The 15,710-nt window shown below is 31.4% G+C and overlaps 1 protein-coding gene across 5 annotated transcripts in view; it reads right to left on the bottom strand.

Moving 5' to 3' along the window:
• Nucleotides 1-3,812: 3,812 nt before the first annotated feature.
• Nucleotides 3,813-15,710, bottom strand: part of LOC111057538 (ADAMTS-like protein 1) — a 323,119-nt gene continuing 311,221 nt past the window's right edge. For 4 of the 5 annotated variants that reach the window (XM_039421842.1, XM_039421841.1, XM_039421845.1 and 1 more), the window contains 3 exons: nucleotides 14,279-14,427; nucleotides 12,688-12,835; nucleotides 3,813-8,922 (listed from right to left, as the gene is read on the bottom strand). The gene's annotated coding sequence lies outside the window, so the exon portion shown is untranslated. The remainder of the gene's footprint in view (nucleotides 8,923-12,687; nucleotides 12,836-14,278; nucleotides 14,428-15,710) is intronic. The other variant, XM_039421846.1, reaches the window with a different exon arrangement.

Below are 15,710 nucleotides of genomic sequence, written 5' to 3'. Positions count from 1 at the left end.
TTTGAAAGATTAATTAAAACCCGTCTAGTTACCTATTTACAAAAACATAATATCATTCATAAACATCAATTTGGTTTTCAATCAAATAAAAGTACAATAGATGCAATTTCTCTCCTAACCCAGACGATTTCTAATAATTTAATAATAATATGAAAACCATAGCCATATTTTTAGACCTTGCCAAAGCTTTTGACACTGTCCCTCATTCTAAACTTCTAACAAAAATAGAAAAGCTAGGCATTCGTGGAGTACCCCTCAAACTTTTTACCAGCTATCTAAACAATAGACATCAATTCCTCAAAATGACAACAAAACTAGTTGCAAAGAACTCTCTGAATACGGCCTACCGCAGGGTACAGTACTATCACCAATTCTTTTTCTTGTATACATCAACGATCTTATCAAACTAGAAATAGAGAATTGTGTGACAATCTCCTTTGCGGATGACACGTCATTGTTATTCACTGGAACTACATGGGAGGAGGCCAAGGATAAATCAGAAACTGGTCTTAAAATTATAAAATCCTGGCTTGATAATCATATCTTAACCTTGAATATAAATAAAAGTAACTTTATGACATTTTCACCAACTGCTGCTGGTCAGCCACATGATCTTGACAACATCATTATACATGATCAACAGAACTAAAAATCTACCGGACCAAAAACGTTCAAATTTGGTAGGTATGTTCAGTTGGCCCTTTAGAGGCGCACTAAGAACGGATTTGGAAAAATTTCCAAAGATACGCCCAAAATCTGTGTTTTTCCAGCGTTTTTTTTAGCGTTTTCTCAGCTTTATCGAGAACAAATATACAGAAAATTTTCAAATTTAGTACAGAGCTAATGCTGGGGTGTAATAATGTTGTGTTAGAAGGAGTTTGAAATGACGACAAAGATACGCCCGAAATTAGCGGTTTTTGCGTGTCCTCTGTTCTTTCATCAAGTAATAAACAGAGAATATTCAAATTTGGTACAGAGGTTTAGCTAGGGTCTAAAAATTTTGTGATGAGGTGACTTTATAATATTTCATCAAAGATACGCCAAAAATCAGCGTTTTTCTCAGCTTTTCTGCGTTTTCTCACCTTTCTCAATAATTGATGGAAATATATTTTGAAAAAAATTCAGTACACAGGTTTAGCTGAGGTGGAAGAATTTTGTTTGCCAAAGATACGGCGATATAGTAACAGGTGTTTTTACCAGCGTTTTTGTACGTTTTCTCAAATTTTCGAGATCAAATTGACATAAAATTCAAATTCAGTACAGAGGTTCCGCTGAGGTCTACAAATTGAGAGGCCTTCAATATTTCATATATGATATGACTTTCTGATGGAATGAAAAATGCAGGCGAGCGAATCGAGCCCGCTGATCTCATTTTTGGACGATCCACTAGGGGGTCCAGCCCCCTAGCTAAACGGATATGGCGAGCGAAGCGAGCCTGACGGCTAGCATATGATATGTGTATAATGTAGACTATAATATGTCACCTGGTCATATGGGACATATATATGAATCATATATTTATCTCATATTGATCAGGATTTTAGAGTTTTAATTTAGAAAAGTTTTATGAACAGTGTTTTTGTCTTTGAACAATTTTTGTCATCGACAGAAAGATTGTTTATTTCATTTGTTATCAAAATTATTGTATCTTCTCTTTTGTTTTTGATAACAAACGTGCTCGCTTGGTAGTACCACCCTTACAATATGTGTAGGCGTGACGCCTCCACCAAATATATGTAAGCAATATATGGATGGCAGGATAAACCTCCACCAAATATATAAGGGGGATGTGCCTTCACCGAATATGTAAGGGTGGGAAAATGAAAAACAAGAAAAGATCGTACAGGTTTTTGATATTTAAAACAAAACAATAAATTATTTGTACAAAATTAGAATTATAATTAGAAATAATAATAAATAATAATAATAATCAGATGAATATTTCAAGGGCTACTCGCTTTGCTGCTAGTGAAGATTCATTTGTTGTGGTTATGAAAAATTTAAAACAATGACTCAGTAGACACCTACCTTTATGAAAATGGCTTCCCAATTTGGCATCCACTGGTTGAAACGCGATGTTAATTATTAATTAAAAATCAAAATAACTGATCTAATGAAGTGGGTTCAGATCCCCTCCTATTCAATAATACAATTCTCTTTAAACTGCCCGAACTGTGACAGGAAAACTGTATTATAAAACAAGAACAAAATCTATCCCCTTCACCAGAACAGCCGGACTTTACTCACAGTCCTATCGAACGAGCTCACACACAGACACCAAAGTAAAATTTTGGGTATTAATATATAACTCAGTCAATGCCAAACATGAAGCCATTTCAAATACATATTTTTATCAGTCGCACAAGCGAGCACGTTTGTTATCAAAAACAAATGAGAAGCTACAATAATTTTGATAACAAATGAAATAAACAATCTTTCTGTCGATGACAAAAATTGTTCAAAGACAAAAACACTGTTCATTAAACTTTTCTAAATTAAAACTCTAAAATCCTGATCAATATGAGATAAATATATGATTCATATATATGTCCCATATGACCAGGTGACAAATATAATAATATTATGCAAATATTCTAGTTTTATGTACAGTAATTGATTATTTTGGATTGTATCATATTTTTTATTGTGTCTTCTATATTTTGTAAGTAAAATAAAAAGTTATTTGAATCGACTAGAATTTGAGAATGGAAATGTCTGTTTCCCCTAATCCAGTAAATTCATGGAAGACTCTCATGAAGTACAATGATAACAATAACTATAAAATATAGTTGAATGAATAGAAATGGATTGAGCTATTTTATTAATCAATCAAATATTAAACTTTTTAATATCATTTTTTAACTTACCGAAAAGTATGTAGGTACTCACTTGTAATAATTATGTACTCAACAATGAACTATACTTGAATGAATAGAAATGTATTGAGCTATTTTATTAATCAAATATTGCATTTTTTGAATATCAAAATATTATGTTTTAACTTACCGAATAAGTATGTACTCTCTTGTAGCAAAATTGCTTTCTTACCAGCAACAGACTAACATTAAAAATTTAGTCAAGGAGCAAGGAGTATTTTATTAACCTTCCGGTAGTTGCGCCCTTCTCAATCACACGAGCAGTCGCGTGTTGTATTTCGTACAACATCCAATTTTTATCCAAGTGATATGTACTCTGTTTACTGTCAAACATATTAATTAATTAATTGCATAATTACTTTTTCCATCTTCTTGGATTATTTTACGTCTATGAACATTTGGATGATTACAATTTCATAGCCCAATAAGGTACATCAATAAGCAAAGCCATCAATTATTCTGTGTTATTGGTTCGTTTACAGTCCCCGTATACAGTCTTTCCCTATCTTATGCACAATGCGACTTATATGCACTGCTGTCGCGACTAAATGGCACCTAAAGACTGAAACATTGCTCGGTTGATACTGCAACTCAGTGTAGTGATGGGGGGAAAGTTTTGGAATGCATAGGTGACTCATTCACTGACACCACCCCATTCAATAGTTTTGTGCAGCAAAAAACTGACACTGTTGTACTTTTTACAACAGCGCGACTGCCAGAAGGTTAAACCATGATGTGCCTACATAATCCATATCATACTTGAAAAAAGAACACAAATTTGGACACAGGATTATCACAAATCTAGTACCTTAACACCTGAATAACGTAGCATATTCATGAAGAGTTGATTATTTTCACTTTTCAGCATATAACTCATATAACTTAAAACAATATTCGATTCATGTCAGTGGTCATGGGATGAATAAGTAGAAAGTATAACTTGAATAAATTTAATTTTATTTACATAATCTCCATCTTAAAATTATTGAACAAAATCATCAGGAATGAAATACCACTAGGAGGTTCATATAGAAATTTTTCACTCTCTAAATATGAAAAATAATCTACAGAAATATACAAAAATAATCTTAAATGAAAGCAACGATAAATGCATCTACTTTTACTTTGAATAAATACCAGTTGAAATCTTTCCCAGTTCACTGAAATATTATTATTCGATCGTAATAATACCGTGATCGTGAAAAGTTGTGCATATAGTAGGTAGCCTAGTTATAAAAATTATGGTTATGAGGAATCTAGCAAGATTTATCTTTTAACAAACTAGCATTCATCATGGGAATGCATACTCGATGGTTTAATCAAAATTGCTTCCAGTATTGCTTCAGAACGTTTTTTAATGCAAAAAAATTCTAATGACTGAGTATTATTCAAAATATTCTTATAAAAAATAAAACACTTATATACCGTACTAATTCAATTCATTAAAAAACTACAATTAATTAATGAACATCTCTGATAAATTCAACAGGAATATTTTCTTTAATTTTTTTTCTAATTTTTGTTAATGATACTGAATTGCGTAATCAAGTTTTTCTCATACAAACAGATTTTACCTGTCTACTCTTAAGATCCGAACGGTTCCTATAAATAAATGATCTTAGAAAAAGTCTTGTATATATAGTCTTATACGATTCAAGATCTATATGGTTTTAAGTCCAGCATTTCATTTCTGATTAATGATTTTTTTATTTCGTTGTATGAGAATCAGATTAAAAGCAGAGTTGATTCATCATTGGGAGAGATGATGAGAAAAGCGTGGAAACAAAAAGTATTGAATATTTTCTAAAATGTGTTCTCTTATTATAATTTGTAACAAAGTATAACTGAATGATTTATCACTTTGAATAATGTAATCAATTTTATAACAATATTTACTAATTTGGGGAGGTCACAACAAAATAAACTATATATTATAACTACAACGATAAAGTTAAGATTAACTTGTTATAACTAATGTAATATTATGCTAGGTCAGCGGAATGTACACGAAGCTCAAGTGTAATAATTTTGCTACTTTTGCATTGAATGAGAAAAAGATGCTCGTCTTTAAGATTAGAAGTTACTGACCCTATTTATTTACATGTTTCAGGCAGAAGATCTTGCTGAAAATTTTATTTACAAAACTTTATTCATTAAATTATTATAATACAATATTTACGCATTTGCACAAGTTCTATTTTTATACAGTGACGCATAATATATAGAAATAGTGAGATCATTCATTCAAAGTTCAGTGACATAGACCTGAGTAGCATAGAACTATGATTCAGAAATATTTTATAATGGAATGGAAGTTATGAATGAAGATTCTGCTCAGGGGATACTATCGGATTTACTAGTAATAAAATAATGATTTATTTGGAATCTCCTAGACTAGAAATTGAACTGCTGCTAGAAATTTGCTTTTATAGTAAAACAAATTAAACATTACCATTCGAAGCTACTCCCATCGTACTTTGAAGCTACAATTATTGGGAATTTGATATCAGTTGTTTCATACAAATTCAAATAAGATTGGAATTTATTCTAATCCTACAAATAATAACTTTATTTGTAATATCAATCATTGATTATATTTAATTACGGTACCTACATTAAAATATGCATCTTTCTCCAGAAATCAATATGAAATTGATTAAAATGTTTTTATAGCTTACATTATGCAAACTATGTTGAAATTGAGTACTTGTTGAAAATTCAATCCACATAAGAAAATTGAATTCAATGAATATCATCAAGCAATTTAAATCTTGACCCAACTTGATCCAACTTCCAAATCCACTCTTTAATGATGAAAATTATACTGGCTTACAAAAAGATTACTTAATAGCAAATATTACGGTACGGAGAGATACATACATTTTTTAATATCACCAGAGATAATTCAATATCTGGAACAAACTTCCAAAAAATAAAGTAGGGTACCGTACACCTACCTGTAAAAAGCAAACGTGGATGAAAATCTATATAAGAGAAGTTTTGTATTTTTTGTCAAGTGAATTTTCAACCTGACAGAATGTTTTTAGTACATACAATAATAATTAAAAAACTGTGTATAATGTAACTCTGTGTTTCTATGAATTGGAATGTGATTATCACTTTAGTTTTTCTGTCTCAGTTTTAAAAGAGAGATGATTTTGTATCCTGAGGCAGGAAGAATAAGTTCTATAGCTGATAGAATTTAATAAATGATTCTATAAATTCCTACACAGTAATATTGGTAACATGATATACCTACTTGGAAATGAAAAAGCACAAGGTAATGATAGCCTGCTCTTTTAAGCCAGGTCCATACTCACGTTATTTCAACGATCTACATAATGTTGCACCGTTTGAGTGCATATTAAAAAAATTGCATGGAATGTTCACATAAGTGCAGACTGATTATTTGATAATATAGTGGATCAACACATCCCTTCGCGAACATCAAGCAGTTAAACACTAAATAGAGAAGTAGAATATGTCATGGCTTCAATTTATACATGAAATCCTATCATTAATTTCAGTCTTATATCCATTCAATTATCTCTGCAATAAGAAACAGAGAACCATGTCGCAAAACCAAATTTCATTCTTTTTCTACTCACCATTATTATAGTATTCAACAGCAGAATAATTGTAATATAATATTTATTTTAAAATTACTCTAAGGTAACACTTATAATAATACTGTACACACTCACAAGCATACGTTTTAAAGAATCGTTAAACTTCACTCTTTATTTATCATATTCAGGCCAAACACACAATACAGTACCTACTGTATTGCATCTTATCATTCGAGAAATATTTTTTACTTAAGTGTGTGGGCTTATATAACTAAAATACATTTAACTTATACAATGATTTCTTTTAGAAACTGTCGTCTAGTAATTATTATACTGTAATATTGATTTATTTTAAAAACTGTCGTCTAGAAATTATTATACTGTAAATTTTCAAATAAGAAAACATTGACTGTATAAATCTGCCTGAATATAGCCAAAAAAGTCTGAATAAATGTAGTCTAGTCATCAAAGTTGCATAAAATAATACATGTATGGAAAACCGCGATTATTGGTAGGCCTGACTAAGCATATAGAGCACATTCAAGAGAGATGAATATTAGTATTTGAAAGAAAATAGTAAAAAACAAATAAAGTGGAAAGCAATGTTAAAATACAATAAGAAATTGAAAGATTCATACCCTGAAGTAATTTCATTAATGCAGTGGAAATGAATAACTAGTGAATTTTACATCATAAATCAAATTGCTAGCTAGAATCAATTTCTCTCTGAGATATGGAGTTCAAGTCTCACTACAAACACCGTTTATTCTTCTCTAAAGAGTGAATGAAAATATATAATTTGCAAACGCAAAATATCAAATTAAATAATTGATTTTCTATCCCAATACAGTTTGTGCTAATTTTTTTTCTATAAATTCATTTACACATTCATTGACAATGGGTGTGACATATACCACGATAATATTACAAAGAAAATATAAATAAATAATTATACGTTTTTTTAGATCCTAAGTAGGTATTGCCACTTTTTGTATTTCTCTGAACACCCAAAAAATGTTCAGTTTCATATTTTTATACAAATTTGACTTAACACTGTTTTCTTGAAATTAATGTGACAAGTAATATGAGATGAGAAATCTAGTGTTACAATTATTCATCTTACAATTCTTATATTGTTCCTTGTTAATTGAGTGGAACATACATTGTTTTTGAATTGTGTAATTGATAATATGAAACAAAATTAGGCCTAGCTAATTAATTAGTCTATCAGCAGTTGCTGAGAACAGGTTGAGCGGAGGATCTTCTTTCAATGACAGATTTAATACTTTTTGTGATTTAGTTCTGCTGCTTGTAACCAATGGGAAGAGAACTAAAGATTTCCAAAAAAGCTCAAGTCAAAGCTTACACATTCAGCCTGATATATAATACGAACATGATATGCTTAGATAAAAGATTCTAATTTTTACAACACCATTTCAAGACAAGGCAACAGTTTAATGTCGAATTGAAATTGGAGTAACATGGTAATTTCCTAATAACCTTCAAACAAGGGATTAACTTATTCACTGACACAACAGTTGAGGAATGATAAATTTGATCTTGTTGGACAAAATGATTTCCAATAATAGTTCTCTAATATTTCAATTATACAATAAAATTATAGAAAAATTGATACTGATGTGTATCAATGGCAGATCCAAGGTAGCCTGCATTGGAACATTGGGAGTAATATTAATATTATTGAAAAATGCATTATATGCTATTGATTCATAAAGATATTCAATTAAAAGGCGCTCCTCCAATAATTTCAAGTTTGCTAATCAGTAGAAATTGTCTCAACGGTTTGAATAACGATTCAGTCCCCAAACACAGGTTTGGATCCACCTCTATACACCCATACAACATTCCCGCTTTATTGGATACTTTCTAAATTGTATATTCTATTACATCTCTTCATTACTGATGGACAATATTTATCAACATCTGCAGTGAATGAAAATTTATCTCAAGTCACTTTCAGTACAAGAAATCAACCTATTCCAAGAAATATATAATCACAATGTGCATTGTTTCAGCAACTTATCCTTAATAATGTACAGTAATAAATGCCATGATATTACAAATAAAGCCTACATTATAAAATTATTTAAAATTAACAGTCTATCAAAAAATTCTTATAATAAAGAATTAACAACAATTCTAACAACTATAAAGAGGTAATGGACAACATAATATCGATAAAATAGGATGAATCACGTTAATACACTTGCCCTCAAGCTATAATTAAACTGTACATTATTAAAAAATTGCTCGTACTATGTACACAATAATTAATTCACTCAGGACTGTCAATATTCAACTGTCCAACTGGATTTGTTAGGAAGTCTCTAAAAATAGCTCTAGTTACCCACTGTTTTTGCAAGATTGGCAACACTGTGTCTGATACCTCTGCATTCTACACATGTTCATGGCTCGGACGTTTTGACAATACTTGGAGTGATCCTTGCACTCCATCACTGAAAAACAAAATGAATGGGTAAGAATGGAATCGAATGAAAAGTAATTAAATGCTAGAAATATCACATCAAATAGTTTTACAGAGTGTTATAGTGAGTTTCCAGTTATTGTAATTTAATTGTAGTTTATTGAAGAATAATGCTAGTTGCTTTATTAGTTTTCATCATAAAGATTAATTTGAAATTACTTTCTTATTGTGAAAAGTAAATGCTAGAAATATCACATCAAATAGTTTTAGGTACAGAGTGCTATAGTGAGTTTCCAGTTATTGTAGTTTAATCGTAGTTTATTGAAGAATAATGTTAGTTGCTTTATTAGTTTTCACCATAAAGATTAATTTGAAATTACTTTTTTATTGAGAAAAGCATTAATGAGATTGGAAAACCATCCTTGAAGACTATTAGATAAGTATTGTAAATTTTCATGTATTTGTTATAACTGACATGCTATATTTTCAAGAAAATATTTTTTCTAATTGACGCATTCTTGTACATTTTTATGTATATTCGATAGGGATGGGTATCGAAAGACAAAACATCGATGTTTTTTTTCATCCTAACATCGATAAGTGAAAAACATCGAACAGAAAACATCGATATTTTTGAACATCGATGTTTTTAAACATCGTTTATCGCCCTACGTTTTTATGGATGATACTATTAGTCCAGTCAATATAGACATAAAAAAGGGGGTGTGCTTGCAATTTATATTGTAGTTCTGATTTTTTAATATATTATTTGGGTACATAAGAGAAGTCCAGAACCAATTTCTTCATGCAAGATTTCCTTGTGCTAGATACAAGATAGCCCAAAAACCTCGTATTTTCGGCTCATTTTCCAGTTTTCAGCTATTTCTGCCAAATCTCTCCTAGATTATATAATTCTGAAAAAATGAGATCACTCGGAACTCTTTATCTCCAATGAGTACTTTGTTATAATTTTTCAAAAATGAGTGAAATTTGAAGAAAAAATCAATTTTGATAAATTTTAGTTTTTGATCAACAATAACTTCCGATTGTTACAATTTAGATGTATATTTCAAAATCCCTCTAGGCGTATTTTTGTGCTATACAATCTGAGATCAGGTAGAGCGCTCTATGTCATATAGATTTCCAGGTACACCTGACAACAATGCTCCTTGTATTGCGGAAAACACCTAATTTCCAGCTTCAACCATCATCACCATCTACTTTGTCCTCACATTGATATTTCGCACAATGACATAAGTTCATGGGTAAGAATCACCCGTTAGATGCACTTAATTTCAGTATTTCCTAGTAGAGGCACGCTTAAGGACACCTCAAAGATCAAAATTCCAAACACTTAGGCTATAATTTGCTTTTGACACAATGCTCAGATTTCATCGTACTACACTTCATTCTTCTCGGCTCGCCAGGGCGGTTCAAAATCATGCATCAACAGTCAAATTCGGTCAAAAAATAGAAAATTTATTGTTGAGTGTAGGTACTTATTCATATTCAATACATAAGAAATGCCCAATTTATATATTCAAAGCTATGTATCTCGGTAACCCCTTATTATAAAAACTATTACATGATCTTGAAATGTACAATAGAATTTTCTATTTCATCTGCTGTAAACAATTCATGAAAAAATATGTTCGTAAAGATAGATTTGATTGTTGAAAAAAATCCGGAAATTGTAGATATATTTCTCTCATATTAACGGTTTTGGCAGTTCTATGATAGCGAAAAGTGATTCAAGATGGATTTTAGGCAACTGAGCTCGTAGAGGATGAATTTATCTACAATTTGTAATCAATCGTAAGTTTCTATGATGTATCAGACTCGTTTTAGAAACTCTTGATCAACAGTAAAATTACGAAAAAAATGTAAAAACTGAAATCGCCATTTTTAAAATCTTAACTTCCAAATTGTTTTGGAATCGAAAGTATTATTTATTGGAGTGGGTAGAGGGGGACAATTTTCACATTCTCACTAGATTTGGAAATTTTATCAGAAATATTTCACAAGACATGCAACTTTGAATATAGAAATTGGTCATTTTCTGTGTATTGGAATATGGGCTTAAGTACACTCAACAATAAATTTTCCATTTTTCGACCGAATTTGACTTATTATGCATGATTTTGAACCGCCGTGACGAACCAAGAAGGATAAAGTGTAGTACGATTAAATCTGAGCATTGTGTCAAAAGTTATGTGTTTGAAATTTTGATCCTTGAGGTGTCCTTAAGCGCGCCTCTCCACTAGGAAATACTGAAATGGAGTGTATCTTACGGGTGATTCTCATAGAACATAATCTCAAGAACTTATGTCGTTGTGCGAAATATCAATGTGAGGACAATGTAGTTGGTGATGATGCTTGAAGCTGAAAATTAGGTGTTTTTCACAATACAAGGAACATTGTTGTCAGGTGTACCTGGAATATGAGATAGATCGCTATATACCTGATCTCAGATTGTAGAGCACAAAAAGAGCTTCTAAAGTGACTACAATTTTATCTGGATCTATTGTTCCAATATTTCAACAGTTACTAACTGGAATCACAGCAATTTTGGACTTGTGGTATTCAAGTAACAGTCTTTCGAATAATTGAAGTCAGGTTGTGACTAGAAAGATACATCAACTCTAGTTCACAAGATTTGTCATTTTCATGGTCTAGTCTGAAAACTCTCGGGATATCCTTGAGGATTCGGTCTTGAAATTTCACCCAAAGCTAATTTTAGCAATCATTGATACTCATATCGTATTCATTCAATAAATGATAGATTTTTTAGGAAATGGAAATGGATTAAGTTTTTTTATATTGATATCTGCATTCCTTACAATACGAGGACCTCTTTTCCAGAGCTAGATTAATTAGTGTTAAACACATGTTGAGGAAATAATTGTAGTAAGAAAAAACTCTTTCTTCCTAAGAAACGAACCCCTTATTCAATTCCAAATAACTAACTATCTAACCTTGACACGGGCCACAGAAGTAATGTAAATCTTCAAGAGTATTCAACAGTCTCACATAAAAATACAGAGAGCCTGATTGAAAAACAAAAATAGCAATCTGCAGGAAATCAAAACTTATGCGAGATCTTTCACAAGAGTGATCTATATTCACAAAAAACACTAAACAGAATACTACACTAAATATGATAGAGTGACACCAAATGATTGTAATTCTGTTACTATTGCTTATGTCTCTCAAGATAAACCTTTTCAAACAAAAAAATAAAAAAACTTGTATCAAATTAAAAAATTAGAATTGTTTTTACTTTTTAGATGGGAAAAACATCGGATGACCGATGTCTAGGTAAAACCATCGATAAGTGAAAAACATCGAACAGTAAACATCGATGTTGAAAACATCGATGTTTGATGTTGAAACATCGATGTTTTTAAACATCGATGTTTCGATACCCATCCCTAATATTTGAATAAAGATGATTGATTGATTGATTGGAGGTAAGTGGACTACAAAGTAAAGAGTTTTGTATAGGTAGGCACATTATAAGAAAGGACATTTCTCTGTGAAGTATATGTTATTCAATTCAAATAGGAGTAGCTTAAATTTAGTTCAGGTTTTGGAATTTTCCAAAATAATTTTCTCTAATATTCTTCTTGATACATAATATCATATGTAGCCTATTATTTCGAGCATTAATGCAGAGAGGCTAGTAAGAAAATAATAATAATATTTTGTTATAGGAGTTTGTTTCAATTCTAGTAAAATAAGTTTGAGCTATTGGTTTATATTGATGAATGTAGGGTGAAGTAGAGTTGCGTCTTACTTTCGGAGCACGGCGCACCCTTACAGACCTTCATGACTGAGGGCCGAGGCTCCCCGCGACACGCCGTGCCGGCCGGCTTCTTCGTGCCGAACCACACGCACTGCAGGATGCGGTACTTCACGCCCTGAGCGTCGCACGGCGCCGCGCACTGCGCAAACAAACAATTGTCATCAATACAATCATGCAATTCAACTATCCAACAATCAACAAACAATCGATATTGACGATTTTTCTTTAGGGCTACTTTTGTGATTAAATAATTTTAAAAAGGGGTTATGAATTTCTATTCATAATCAATATTAATGTTGTTTCCTGTGACGAAACACTTTATATTAACTCTGTTGAAGTTGAGACACAGAAACAAAGTGACACTTTGGTGCAAACAGTCTCAATTTCAACAGGCAGTTTGGTCGGCATTCTATGAGCAAACAATATATGAAGAGTCAAGAACGATTAACAGGAAATAAACAATTTTCAGCTGAGGAAAATCACAGCCATATAGAATTGAATAATTGTCGACAAACTATCGACATTCAATGAGCAAACAATAAATGAAGAGTGAAAAAATCAGAAAATAGACAATGTATTTTCAATTGATCGAAAAATCAACAAACTATATCGACATTAAATGAGCAAATGATAATTAAAATTAGGTACATAGATTTCTTTATTCATGCAGATTACAAACTGCACTGAGGAGAAGGAGGAGGAGGAAGAAGAGGAGGAGGAGGAGGAGGAGGAGGAGGAGGAGGAGAAGGAGGAGGAGGAGGAGGAGGAGTAGGAGAAGGAGGAGGAGGAGGAGTTTAAGGAGAAGGAAGACAAGGAGGAGAATCAAACAAGAGGACAAGGGAAGAATAAGGAAGTGGAGAAGAAGGAGTTTGAGGACAAGGAGAAGAAGGAGAACAAGACAGGGAAGAAGGAAGAGAAGGTCGAGAAGGAGAAGACTGAGGTGGATGATGGTGAGGAGGAGGGGTGAGAGAAGGAGGGGGAAGAGGAAGAATAGGAGAAAATAAATAAACAGAAAATAGAAATAACTTCTGATTTTTACACTACCCCAACCTTCTTTCATTAACAATTTCAGAGGAGTTACATAATAGCAAAATATTTGGAAAGGTGGACAAATCAATATAAACCACGTAATTTTAATATTTTAAAAATTACCATATTTTTCAGATATATAGCTTGCAGTTTATTGTGTTTGGCTCTCTCTTTTTCATGCAAATGAATGTAAATGCTAATGAACAGATAGAAGATTGCATTTGTTCAAATAATGCAAGATTGAATATTTGTCAGCTTTAAATCATTTGCTTTTGACAGGATTTATTTGAGTTTTCTTACACTAATTATTATCCATCTTTCGTCACACAATCTTTCTAAATGTCCATTTCTTGTGAGAATTTTATGTTACAGTTTCTTTTCTGTAGCTAGGTACCGTATTTCAATCGAGAATGCATTTTAAGTTTCTCCCAATTCAAACTTATTGTATTCATTTGCAATTATTCCCCTCGAACCACTCTGCAACTTTCCACATTGGAAGCAATTGCATCACAATTTTATTTCAATTGAAACTGATTGATGCAATAATATTTACCTCAGACCACTCTCCAACTTTCCAAGTGCCTTTGCACTTGTCGTTGTAGCACTCCTGCCTCTGGGTGGGTTTGGCCGCGTCGTCACACAGTTTGCTGTCCAGGCTGCTCCCATTGGCCGCTTGGCAGATCACCTCTCTCCGTTGCATGGCTGCTCAACAGCACAATCAAATCATTACTTATACTATTTATACAGTTTTAGTAACGTTAACTATTAAATAGAATGTTTTCAATGCTTGATTCCATATGAGAATCATATTGAAAAACTTAAAAAATAAATAATCTTTAATCAATAAAATAATTTTTAATACACATTGTAATAAATAGAGACCATTGAAGAGCTGGAATAATGGCTTTTATTGACTAAAATAAACTGAGATAAAATAACAAACTTTCTGATGATTTAGAATAATTCAAACAACTGATTCATGAAATATGATTATCATATCACACATCAACTATATCAATACAAGGCTTAACATGAAATTCCGTTTAGGCTTACCTCTAATCCTAACGTAACGTAACTATCTGATTGACTTTAGATTCACTTTTAATTTCATCTTGTGCTTTCTTGGCTTGCTGACATTAGAGTTTATTTATTTATCACTTGTACAAACACTTGTAAAATGAATACTACCTACTGAAGTTATTGGCGTTGGCCTACAGTACCGTACTGAGCTAATTTACTATTTAATGCTACTATGTTGAAGCAATGTAATAATAGTACCTATATACTATAATATAATATATTGATCTAGAATTCATTACCGAACAAAATGAAATTATTTTGTTCTTGTACAAGTCAAAATGTAAATTCAAGTGGATATTCTCCAAGATTTGTATTTGTATTTGCATGTTAGACCTACATATTTTTGTAATATATACGTCTAATATAGAGCCTAAGATCACACTTAATTTTATTACAATTTCACACTCAATTTCATTCAGATTATTCTATTATTAGAATTAGGAAGAGGGACAGTTCTGGTTTATCTTATTGATTCTCCCCCAACCATTTATTTTTGATGTTGTGATTGTAGACATGAAATAAATAAGTTAATCGATAATCGTCAGAATGAGATCCATGCAAATAGTAAAGATCAAATGAAAAAATACGATTCTCAAAAACAAAATTGAATAAATATATCCAAGTAGATAATGGGAGACTATGAAACACTTATTAAAATGGGCTGCTTTTAAATTAATAGAACAAAATAAATATTATAGCATCCTTTATTCTTTAAAAAACTTTAAAATAGTTGAACAACTAGTTTCGGTTTACACCATCTTCAGGTTCTCAAGAACCTGAATATTATTGATTTAGAATTATTATATCAGGTTCTCAAGAACCTGAAGATGGTGTAAACCGAAACTAGTTGTTCAACTATTTTAAAGTTTTTTTAAAGAATAAAGGGTGCTATAAGATTTATTTTG

This window comes from Nilaparvata lugens, chromosome 2, assembly GCF_014356525.2.
Source record: "Nilaparvata lugens isolate BPH chromosome 2, ASM1435652v1, whole genome shotgun sequence".
Lineage (NCBI taxonomy): Eukaryota > Metazoa > Arthropoda > Insecta > Hemiptera > Delphacidae > Nilaparvata > Nilaparvata lugens.
This window is presented reverse-complemented; position numbering and strand designations above follow the sequence as displayed.